A 12,492-nucleotide genomic window follows, 5' to 3' on the forward strand; every position below is an offset into this window, starting at 1 on the left:
TACATATAAAACTAAATGAAATAATTATATTTGAATGAAAACGCCAGTCAAACAATATAAAGAATTTTTGGCTCAATATTCATTTCAGCAGAATATTTTCTTGTATTCTCTTTGCTAATACCTGTGTACTTTTGCAAGTATATTTTAATTAGTGTATTTTACATTTGTGCATCTATAATGCCATTGGATTAGGGCACCCACATGTTCTGCAGTCCTGGAAATTATTTTGACTAAAGCATGTTTTTGATTTTTCTCAAATTAACTCACTCAGAATGAAGACATACTTGCTGCCTGAGGCAATAAATGCATAATAGCAGTACCATTTCAAACCTTTCTAACTGTGCACATCTTCTATCAAGAGGAGCCTTCAGGCAATGGATAAACAATACTGTGATGCCAATTTGTTAAATTTGGCATCTTTCATCTTAAATTTGATAGTGAATTCACATTTGTCTCAACAGATCCAAGTCCATAACCTTTGTTAAACTTCAGCATTCATTCATTGGGCATACAAGTAGATAGGTGGAGAGCTTGCTAGTCCATGTACTACTCCTGGGGGAATTCAGCACAAAAAAAATTAAAATTCTGCGCACAAAACTTAAAATTCTGCACACTTTATATTGGTCAAAATAACACAATTTACATGACAGTCTAAGTATTAGATTAGTATCAGATTAGAACCATGCCCGCTTACCTTCCGTAAAAAACTTAAGACATGGCTCTTCATCCAGGCCTTCACTTAACCTACAGATCCAGCAATTCCTCACTAATTCAGACACTGACTCCTACCTAAACTCTCTGACAAGTGTAGCCTATACACTTATGCCTCTTCTCATCATATTATTGTATTATCTAACTTGTTCAGTTATGCCTTCTATCGCTCCGGCTATCCTAGCCCTCCAGGTTAATACCCCTTGTTATATGTAACTTTCATTTCTTGTTATATGGTTGACTTTGTTATTCCCCCATGTTATTTGTAAACCGATCTGATATGAATTTCTTTCATGAAGGTCGGTATATAAAAATGTTAAATAAATAAATAAAATAATTAAATTTTAAATTACAGAAAAAAGATATTACTTAAAGATGCAGAATTTTAAATATTTTGAGCAGGATTTCCCTAGAAATTCACTGTAAGAGTGTCCCTTCCACTCGCTCTCCCTACTCCCCTGGCCACTTTGCCCTCTCAGGTCCCAACTCCTCCACCTGCCAGTATCGCCCCCCTCAACCTTTAGGCTCAACCTCTTCCACTCTATTGCCAGTCCCAGAGTTTGACCCTGTTCTCAGTACTGCCCCTCACACAAGCTCCCTCTGTCCCTCCCTCTCTCACACACATGCTCCCGTTCTCTAATACACATACACACATCCTCATACAGGCTCCCTCACTCTCTAGCACACACACACCCTCATACAGGGCCCTCTCTCTTGCATACACACCCATACAAGCTCCCTTTCTCTCTCACACATACATCCTCACACAGGCTACCTATGTCTCTGTCTCACGCAGCCCTTCACACAGGCTCTGTCTCACACATACACAATCCCTTCACACAGGCTAGCACCCTCACATACACACGGATCCCTTTTTCATACACACAAACTCGCAATCTCTCACACATATACGCACTCCACAATCTCCTCATATAGGCTCCCTCTCTCTGAAACCCACACTCAAGCATCACCCCCTAGCTCTCTTACCTCCCATGCTCTCTCTCACACCCTCCTGCTCTCTCTCCCCCTCCCGTCTCTCACACACACATTCTCTCATCGGGCCTTTATCTTCACCGCGAGCGGAGCACACTCCATTTGAGGCACGCCGGGGCCTTCATCTTCACCGCGAATGGAATGCTTCCTGCGGCACACGCGGGCCTTGGTCTTCGTGCACGGCATGCTGGTGTCTCCTCTGCTATTTTCTGCACAGAATTGGGCAATCCTCGCAGAAAATGGCAATTCTGCGTGGGGGGGGGGGGGGGGGGGGGGGGGGGAGGATGAATTCTGCGCTCTGCAGTAGCGCAGAATTCCCTCAGGACTAATGTACGTTTCATTACATAGTTTTAATACTTGATATATTAAATAGGATCACAATAAACAGATTTTTTTCTTCCATAATTATTTGATGAATAGGCTAAAGGTGAAAATTCTCTTTTTCCTCTAAATATCCTAGTACATATTTGCTGGTTAAAAAGTAAAAATGTATAGCACTAAGACTTCTCGCTAGCTTCAGTCAAGTTTCATTATAAGAGATTTTACAGAGATTTGTTTCTGTTTTTAAACTGGAAATGTAGTCATATCAAAAAAGTGCACATTTTTAACCCACAAAAATGTAGAAACACCCGAAATAAAATCTTTGAAAAAAACAGAATGGAGACCCTTATGAAGTGGAACAGAGTCAAGAACACACCAAGCAACTTTTGAGGACTGTGGGAAGAAACTGTGGTTTTAGACTGGCAAAGCTAAGATAAGGTAAACTCCTTTCTGGAGAACACACGAGCAGCTTACTCTTTTAATGAACAAAAAGAGTTTTCTTTACTTTCCTCTTAAAATTAAGATATACTGTGCAGATTACCATACAAAGATAATTATTTAATAATGTAATTTAAATGTTTTACATAGGATTTGCTGTACTGGGTCAGGCCAAAGGTGCGGTGCTGGGTTGGAGCCCAAACGCCACTGATAACCCGGTGCCATGCTTGGAGGAGGAGAGGGAGGGGGGCCCATGGCTCACACTCACTGTGTGTTGGCGATGTTGTCGCAGGAAGTGCGGCGTCAGCGCCACACGATGATGTCGCCCAGATGGCGCACGCATCTGCAGTGGAGCACTGCGAGGGGAAAGGCAGAAGGGCCAGAACGGGGGAGGGCCCCCATTGACAACCGGAGGCCTGGGGGCGGGTTGTGGCATCCGGGATGGCCCATTGGGCCATTTCAAACTTGGGGGGGGGGGCTGTCCTGGGGGGCGGAGGCAGCAGCTCGGGGAGTTATCAGGGCAGCACTCCCTGGCTCTGTCCCTTTTGGCTCCCCCCCCCACCCCGTGTGCTGCTGCCTTCACTGCAATCCTGGTAGGTCATCTTCCCCCAGCTGGCCAATCTAAATTAGACCTAGTCAGCCAAAAAAAAAAAAAGAGGAGAAAGAAGGTCATTTAAGCCCCTATTTGCAGTCATGCCACGTGGCCACAAACAGAGAGCCCCAGCTCGCCACCCAGCCCCACGGGGATCTTGACAGCGCAGCTCCACCTGAGGAGGAATCATTGGGTGTGCTGCCATCCAAAAACCCCCGGGGACACATGAGGGAAAGAAGCCACAAGACACCTCAGGGAAGAGTAAGACAAAGGTCCCATTTCCTTCCTAGAGACCCACCAGCCGATTTGAACAATCTGGTGAATGGCAGTGCAGTGAGGGGGTTGGGATCAGGCTTCCTGGGGGAAGTCACTGTTATGGATCTGCTCCTGTGGAAGGAGGAGTTAGCAATCTGTTAGGGATTTGCTGTACAGTGCACCATAGGTGCAGATATCGGCCTGGAGGGCTACAGAGGCTGTACCTCCTTTCTGGCTGATATGGCCATACTTGGGCCCTCCTGGATTTTTATCATGGAGACCAATCTTAAATTACAACCTGGGGCATCCCTTGGCACAGGGCTTCCATGTATGCTACATGCCTGCAAGCACAAAGCAGCAGCTTGCCTGTGCCATGAGAGCCCATGGCGACAGTTCCCTCACATCCTGGGAGATCCTCGGCCCCGGCGGCTGCCTGTGCTGCAGCTGCTAGCGAGAGTACCGATCCGTCTAACTTGCTGGATCTCTGGAATGCCAACATTGCGGCTCCCGCTCCAGCCCTTGTTGTACAGTCAGTGGCCCCTGTGTCTGCTGAAGGTGAGTCTAATGCTGTAACTCCTGTGGGTGGGGTTGGGGAGACCGCTACTCAACCGCCGAGGGGAGAGGAGGCAGCCATTGACCAACTCCCCGTAGTCGGCAACAAGGCTGCGGGGTGGAGGCACAAAAAGAAAAGTAGGAGGCACTCCCGCCGCTTGGTCATTCCAGTGGGAACACTGAGAGGAGAGGATCACCTTGCTGGTGGCTGAAAGGAATCAGCAAGTTTTTGCTTGGGACATTGTCTTTCTTAATAGTATTAGGGCAAAGTTAACTATTTGAGAATATTATTTAGTGTGTGTGTGTGTGTGTGCGTTTGTGCTTTTAATAGTCAGTAAGACAGTGAATAAACAAGTTAGACTGTTTGTATTTTTAAATAGTCAGTGAATAAGGCAGCTAGAAAGCAGTAGGTAGTGTGTTTATTTTTAAAAGTCTGTAAGGCAGCTAGTAAGCAGAACTGAGTGTTTGTATTTAAAACAAACAAAAAAAAGTAGCCAAGAGCTGTGTATACCTAAGTAAAAAGGCTGAAAAGTTCAGTCCAGTTACTCACCTTTGAAAGGTGTTGAGGTAGTGTGACTTGGTTTGAATAGGTACTAACATTTGTTAATCAAGAGAGCAGTGAGTCACTCTGGCTGACTAACTGAAGTTAGACTGTTTGTATTTCCCAACCCTCCCACCCCTTGCCTACCCACCCCTAGCTCATCCTTTAATTTATAGGCAGGTGCCACTTTCATAAAAAACAAAACAAAACACCAACAACAAAAACTTTATTGAGAATTTGATCAGACCCCTGAAGGCCACTACCAGACATATAGTGAATTCACTAATACATTTGAAGGACGTTAGACACATTCCTACTCCCATAGCAACCTAAAACTTAACTAGGAACTGATTAAAATTGAGATGAAGGCAGCAGTCCAGCAGCAAGAGGGGGGCTTCCCAGTCTTTTGCATCGAGTGTCACGTGTATGAATTTTTACCCACCGGTGAGAAGTTGTACATGTGCATGCGATGCAAAGAGCTCCTGGCTCTCAGAGAACGAGTCCAATCTCTGGAGCCTAGAGTGGCAGACCTGGAAGAGCTGAGGCAGACAGAGAGGTATATAGATGAGACCTTCAGGGATATAGTAGCCAAGTCCCAACTTCAGACTGGCAACCCTGGTGCTGCCTTGAAGGAAGAAGGTCTCATGACTGGAGAGCATCAACCTGGTGTAGCAGGAAAGGATCCTGTAGCAAGGACCTGCTCTCCAGGTGATGCACTATCCTTTCGTACCGAGGATATCTCCCCAAGGCCTACTGCCCAGGAGGGAAGGGTTAGGTCGGCCATCATAGTTGGTGACTCAATTATTAGGAATGTAGACAGCTGGGTGGCTGGTGGGCGTGAGGATCGCCTGGTAACATGCCTACCTGGTGCGAAGGTGGCGGACCTCACGCGTCACCTAGATAGTATTTTAGACATTGCTGGGGAGGAGCCAGCTGTCGTGGTACATGTGGGCACCAACGACATAGGAAAATGTGGGAGGGAGGTTCTGGAACCCAAATTTAGACTCTTAGAAAACTTAAATCCAGAACCTCCAGGGTAGCATTCTCTGAAATGCTCCCTGTTCCATGCGCAGGTCACCAGAGGCAGGCAGAGCTCCGGAGTCTCAATGCGTGGATGAGACGATGGTGCAAGGAAGAGGGATTCAGTTGTGTTAGGAACTGGGGAACCTTTTGGGGAATGGGGAGTCTCTTCTGAAGGGATGGGCTCCACCTTAACCAGGGTGGAACCAGACTGCTGGCGCTAACCTTTAAAAAGGAGATAGAGCAGCTTTTAAACTAGAACAAAGGGGAAAGCTGACAGTCTCTCAGCAGTGCATAGTTCGGAGAGAGGTATCTTCAAAGGATACTAATGATGCATTAGAATTAGGGCATCCCGTCAGTAAGGTTCCAATAATAAGAAAAGTAGTCCAAGTGCCTGTAACTAAAAACTCAGCTGAGCTAGAAAAATTCTAACTTATCCCTATCAATTAAAAAGCAGAATGAAAATACAAACAAAAAACAAACTTTGAAATGTTTGTATGCTAATGCCAGAAGTCTAAGAAGTAAGATGGGAGAATTAGAATGTATAGCAGTGAATGATGACATAGACTTAATTGGCATCTCAGAGACATGGTGGAAGGAGGACAACCAATGGGACAGTGCAATGCCGGGGTACAAATTATATCGCAATGACAGACAGGAGCACCCGGGAGGCGGTGTGGTGCTTTATGTCTGGGATGGCATAGAGTCCAACAGGATAAACATCCTGCATGAGACCAAATGTACAATTGAATCTTTATGGATAGAAATCCCTTGTGTGTCGGGGAAGACTATAGTGATAGGAGTATGCTACCGTCCACCTGGTCAAGATGGTGAGACTGACAGTGAAATGCTAAGAGAAATTAGGGAAGCTAACCAAATTGGTAGTGCGGTAATAATGGGATACTTCAATTACCCACACATAATGTCAACAGTTATGTTCAAAACACAACAAACACAATTCTCACTAGAAAGACGTCAAGCAACTGTAATTCTTCTTAGTTAATGTGCTGTTTTTGCTTATAGGACCATCATAACACCTGCGGGCAATACCAGCATATTTTAGCTTAAGGTTTTGCCACCACAGGTCGTGTTTAATCATTGGTCCGAGTCCTTTATTATTTATTTATATTCTATTTTTTTGTTTTTAATGTTTTTTGTAAAAATATGTACCGGGGTAATACCTTCCTTGACTTGGCTCAAACTTTCAAAAGACGTGATTATTTAAAGTCCAGTCCGATGCGCGTTTCGCTTCGCTGCTTCAGGGACTGACACAGAACACTTAACTTCTGTATTTTATCACTGACAGGTATATTTATCACTGCCCCGTTATTTCTTTATTTTCAAACCTTGCCGCTGGTAAGAGGAAACGGCGGCAAGGTTTGAAAATAAAGAAATAACGGGGCAGTGATAAATATACCTGTCAGTGATAAAATACAGAAGTGAAGTGTTCTGTGTCAGTCCCTGAAGCAGCGATGCGAAACGCGCGTCGGACTGGACTTTAAATAATCACGTCTTTTGAAAGTTTGAGCCAAGTCAAGGAAGGTATTACCCCAGTACATATTTTTACAAAAAACATTAAAAACAAAAAAATAGAATATAAAGAAATAATAAAGGACTCGGACCAATGATTAAACACGACCTGTAGTGGCAAAACCTTAAGCTAAAATATGCTGGTATGCCCGCAGGTGTTATGATGGTCCTATAAACAAAAACTGCACATTAACTAAGAAGAATTACAGTTGCATGACGTCTTTCTAGTGATACTTCAATTACCCCAATATTGACTGGGTAAATGTATCATCGGGACACGCTACAGAGATAAAGTTCCTGGATGGAATAAATGATAGCTTTATGGAGTAATTGGTTCAGGAACCGATGAGAGAGGGAGCAATTTTAGACCTAATTCTGAGTGGAGCACAGGATTTGGTGAGAGAGGTAACGTTTGTGGGGCCGCTTGGCAATAGTGATCATAATATGATCAAATTTGATTTAATGACTGGAAGGGGGACAGTAAACAAATCCACGGCTCTAGTGCTAAACTTTCAAAAGGGAAACTTTGATAAAATGAGAAAAATAGTTAGAAAAAAACTGAAAGGAGCAGCTACAAAAGTAAAAAGTGTGCAACAGGCGTGGTCATTGTTAAAAAATACCACCCTAGAAGCACAATCCGGATGTATTCCACACATTAAGAATGGTGGAAAGCAGGCAAAACGATTACCGGCATGGTTAAAAGGGGAGGTGAAAGAAGCTATTTTAGCCAAGGATCTTCATTCAAAAATTGGAAGAAGGATCCAACAGAAGAAAATAGGATAATGCATAAACGTTGGCAAGTTAAATGTAAGACATTGATAAGACAGGCTAAGAGAGAATTTGAAAAGAAGTTGGCTGTAGAGGCAAAACCTCACAGTAAAAACTTTTTAAAATATATCCAAAGCAGAAAGTCTGTGAGGGAGTCAGTTGGACCGTTTGATGATCGAGGGGTTAAAGGGGCACTTAGAGAAGATAAGGCAATTGCGGAAAGATTAAATGAAGAGGATGTTGGGGAGGTACCCGTACTGGAGAAGGTTTTCATGGGTAATGATTCAGATGGACTGAACCAAATCACGGTGAACCTAGAAGATGTGGTAGACCTGATAGATAAACTGAAGAGTAGTAAATCACCTGGATCGGATGGTATACACCCCAGAGTTCTGAAGGAACTAAAAAATGAAATTTCAGACCTATTAGTAAAAATTTGTAACCTCTCATTAAAATCATCCATTGTACCTGATGACTGGAGGATAGCTAATGTAACCCCCATATTTAAAAAGGGCTCCAGGGGAGATCCGGGAAATTACAGACCGATTAGCCTGACCTTCAGTGCCAGGAAAAATAGTGGAAAGTGTTCTAAACATCAAAATCACAGAACATATAGAAAGACATGGTTTAATGGAACAAAGTCAGCATGGCTTTACCCAAGGCAAGTCTTGCCTCATAAATCTGCTTCACTTTTTTGAAGGAGTTAATAAACATGTGGATAAAGGTGAACCGGCAGATGTAGTGTAATTGGATTTTCAGAAGGCATTTGACAAAGTTCCTTATGAGAGGCTTCTAGGAAAAGTAAAAAGTGATGGGATAGGTGGCGATGTCCTTTCATGGATTGCAAGCTGGCTAAAAGACAGGAAACAGAGAGTAGGATTAAATGGACAATTTTCTCAGTGGAAGGGAGTGGGCAGTGGAGTGCCTCAGGGATCTGTACTGGGACCCTTACTTTTCAATATATTTATAAATGATCTGGAAAGAAATACGACGAGTGAGGTAATCAAATTTGCAGATGAGACAAAATTGTTCAGAGTAGTTAAACCACAAGCAGATTATGATAAATTGCAGGAAGACCTTGTGAGGCTGGAAAATTGGGCATCTAAATGGCAGATGAAATTTAATGTGGATAAGTGCAAGGTGATGCATATAGGGAAAAATAACCCATGCTATAGTTACACAATGTTAGGTTCCATACTAGGTGCAACTACCCAAGAAAGAGATCTAGGCGTCATAGTGGATAACACATTGAAATCGTCGGTTCAGTGTGCTGCGGCAGTCAAAAAAGCAAACAGAATGTTGGGAATTATTAGAAAGGGAATGGTGAATAAAACAGAAAATGTCATAATGCCTCTGTATTGCTCCATGGTGAGACCGCACCTTGAATATTGTGTACAATTCTGGTCGCCGCATCTCAAAAAAGATTGCGATGGAGAAGGTACAGAGAAGGGCTACCAAAATGATAAAGGGAATGGAACAGCTCCCCTATGAGGAAAGACTAAAGAGGTTATGACTTTTTAGCTTGGAGAAGAGACGGCTGAGGGGGGGATATGATAGAGGTGTTTAAAATCATGAGAGGTCTAGAACGGGTAGATGTGAATCGGTTTTTTACTCTTTCGAATAATAGAAAGACTAGGGGGCACTCCATGAAGTTAGCATGTGGCACATTTAAAACTAATCGGAGAAAGTTATTTTTCACTCAACGCACAATCAAACTCTGGAATATGTTGCCAGAGGATGTGGTTAGTGCAGTTAGTATAGCTGTGCTTAAAAAAGGATTGGATAAGTTCTTGGAGGACAAGTCCATTACCTGCTATTAATTAAGTTGACTTAGATAATAGCCACTGCTATTACTAGCAACGGTAACATGGAGTGGACTTGGTTTTTGGGTGCTTGCCAGGTTCTTGTGGCCTGGATTGGCCACTGTTGGAGGCGGGGTGCTGGGCTTGATGGACCCTTGGTCTAGCCCAGTATGGCATGTTCTTATGTTCGACTCCTCGGACTGTAGGAGTTCCTCCTCAGGATCCTCCTATGGTTTGCATGCATCGTCAGTGGCGGGGGGATTGTGAAACACCACCGCTGCTAGTGCAGGCTTCCCTGCCCTCAACATATCATAGACAGTGAATTGAATTTCAAGGCACATATCGCAGCAAAAATTAAAGAAGGATATTACAAACTATTAACCTTAAGGAGACTAAAGCCTTTTTTAAACCCCTCTGATTTTAGATCTGTATTGCAGCTTCTCATCTTTGCCAAGATCGACTATTGCAACTCACATTTATTAGGACTGCCTCTATCCACAATTCGCCCACTACAAATCTTGTAAAATTCAGCAGCCAGAATCTTAACTGACACTAAAAAAACATGACCACATCACGCCGATTTTGATATCATTACACTGGCTCCCCATAAAATTCAGAATAGAGTATAAGATCTTAACAATTCTTCATAAAATCATTTATGGAGAACAGACTGACTGTCTTAATACTGCAATCAAAATACATATACCCCACCAAAATTTGCGCTCGGCTTATAAAGGTTTATTATCCATTCCTGCAGTAAGATCTGCACAGCTCTCTCAAGTGAAAGATCTGCTATCTCTCTTGCAAGTCTAAAAATATGGATATGGAATTCACTCCCTATTGAAACACGTCTGCAGTTGAATTTAAAAATATTCAAAAAGGCTAAAACCTGGCTTTTTACGAAGGCTTTTAATGACTCCTAATGAAATACCTGCATATCTTATCCTATTTTCCCTAGTACTAATCCCTTGTATTTACAATGCTCGTAAAAAACCTATTTATCTCACTTTTCGATCTTAATTTTATATACTTATTTTACTAATTGCTTTTTAATTTTTAATTATTTTACTCTGGATTTGTATTTATGCTTTTATTCACTGTATTTTATGTTTACTGTTGTAAACCGTTATGATGGCTTCACTGAATGACGGTATATAAAATCAGTAAATAAATAAAATAAATAAACATAATGAAGCAGTTTTGGCAAGGTGTCCCGCGTTCACTGCAGCATCCCATATGTCACTGCCAATACGTCAACATATTTAATCTAATGAAAGGTGCAGAAGGGAGGAAGGGTCGCGCAAGAGGCACAGGTGGCAGGAAGCTCCTATGGGTCCCAAGGACTATTAATAACTGAGTGTGGTCCTTTGCACAGTTGGCATTGATAATTGGCTGAGCTGACCCCTCACAGTACTTGGCAATGTAGTCATACCTGGATTCCATTGTCAGTGCTCACTCCACATATGAGGGATTTGCTTGGCTGAACTAAGATGAGCGATTCAGAGAAAGGATGGCAGACACGCCAAGCATGTCCTGGGGCACCCATGTCAAGTTGTGGCTGACTCACATGACAGCATGGAGCTCAGAGGCCCAAGCTACCAACTTTTGGCCCCAGGGGGGCTCCCAAGGGCAGGGATGGATATCTAACCCTACTGCGGAAGCCTGTTGGTGAAACAATAAAGCGGGATGTATGGCTCAGTATTACATGTACAAACATATTCGCACCTCCTGCGCTGCATGTCACCTTGCCACCAAATGCACAAAGAAAGCTCCCGGTGTGAGAGGCAAGTAATCTTTACATAAGAGCCCCAACTCCAGTTAGGTGGGAGCAGCTGGAGATGGGTCTCAGCCTTTATCCCAAAAGGCATGCAGCGGTTACTATTCACCAGGGTTTTAAGGATGGCTTCAGAATCCCTTACGAGGTTCCTCTGAACCCGTCAAGCTACTCAAATGCACCTTCTGCAATCAAGTTTGCCAAGTTTTGCGGGTGAAACTGACGGTGGAGATTAGTCTTGGTAGAGTGGCAGGCCCCTTCCCCCGGCCTCCTTTCAATAGAATGGTTTTATCACCATTGGCTGTGGTGCCCAAGAAAGAACCGGGTAAGTTTAGGCTTTAACATAACCTTTCTTACCCGGCTGGGTGGGCCATGAATGATTTCATCCCCCAAGAGGCCTGTACGATTCAATGCACCTCCTTCGACAGCACTCTCAACCTCCTCAGGGATTGCGGGGAGGGGGCTTTCATGGCTAATGTGGATATAGAGTGTGCCTTCTGGCTCTTACTCGTGCATCCAGATAGCTTCCCTTTGCTGGGGTTCTTCTTTGAGGGCGCTTATTACTTTGATAGGTGCATGCCTATGGGGTGCTCAGTTTTGTGCGCTCACTTTGAAGCTTTCAGCACCTTCTTTTGCATTGGGAGTTGTCCCAACACAGGTTTGACAAGCATCATTCACTACTTGGATGATTTTCTATTCGTGGGGCCTTGCGACTCAGGTGTGTGCTGCGATCTCTAAGATGGCTTTCAAACCATGGCGAGAAGCTTTGGAATTCCGCTGGCAGCGGACAAGTTGGAACCACCAACTAAGGTGCTTAGTTTCCTTGGCATTGAGCTCGACACCATTCAAATGTTGCCCAGACTCCTGGCCAATAAAATTCAGAAGCTGGTTTAACTGATTTGGGCTGGCTCACAAGATTACCCTAGCTGCCATGCAATCCTTAATTGGAAACTTGGCTTTTGCTTGTTGGGCAATTCCGATGGGGTGTCCATGACAGTCATAAAAAAGTCCACCGCTTGTGGGTTACCCATGCAAGGCATGAGGATCTTGGGGTGTAGGAAACATTATTGGCTGATTTCAATGGCTCAGTAGTGTGGCTACCCCCACCAGTATCCAGCTATGACTTAGAGCTGTTCTCTGATGCCTTGGGGGGGCATTGGCTTTGGCCTATACTATCAGGGCAGTTGGTGCATGG

This window comes from Rhinatrema bivittatum, chromosome 7, assembly GCF_901001135.1.
Source record: "Rhinatrema bivittatum chromosome 7, aRhiBiv1.1, whole genome shotgun sequence".
NCBI lineage: Eukaryota > Metazoa > Chordata > Amphibia > Gymnophiona > Rhinatrematidae > Rhinatrema > Rhinatrema bivittatum.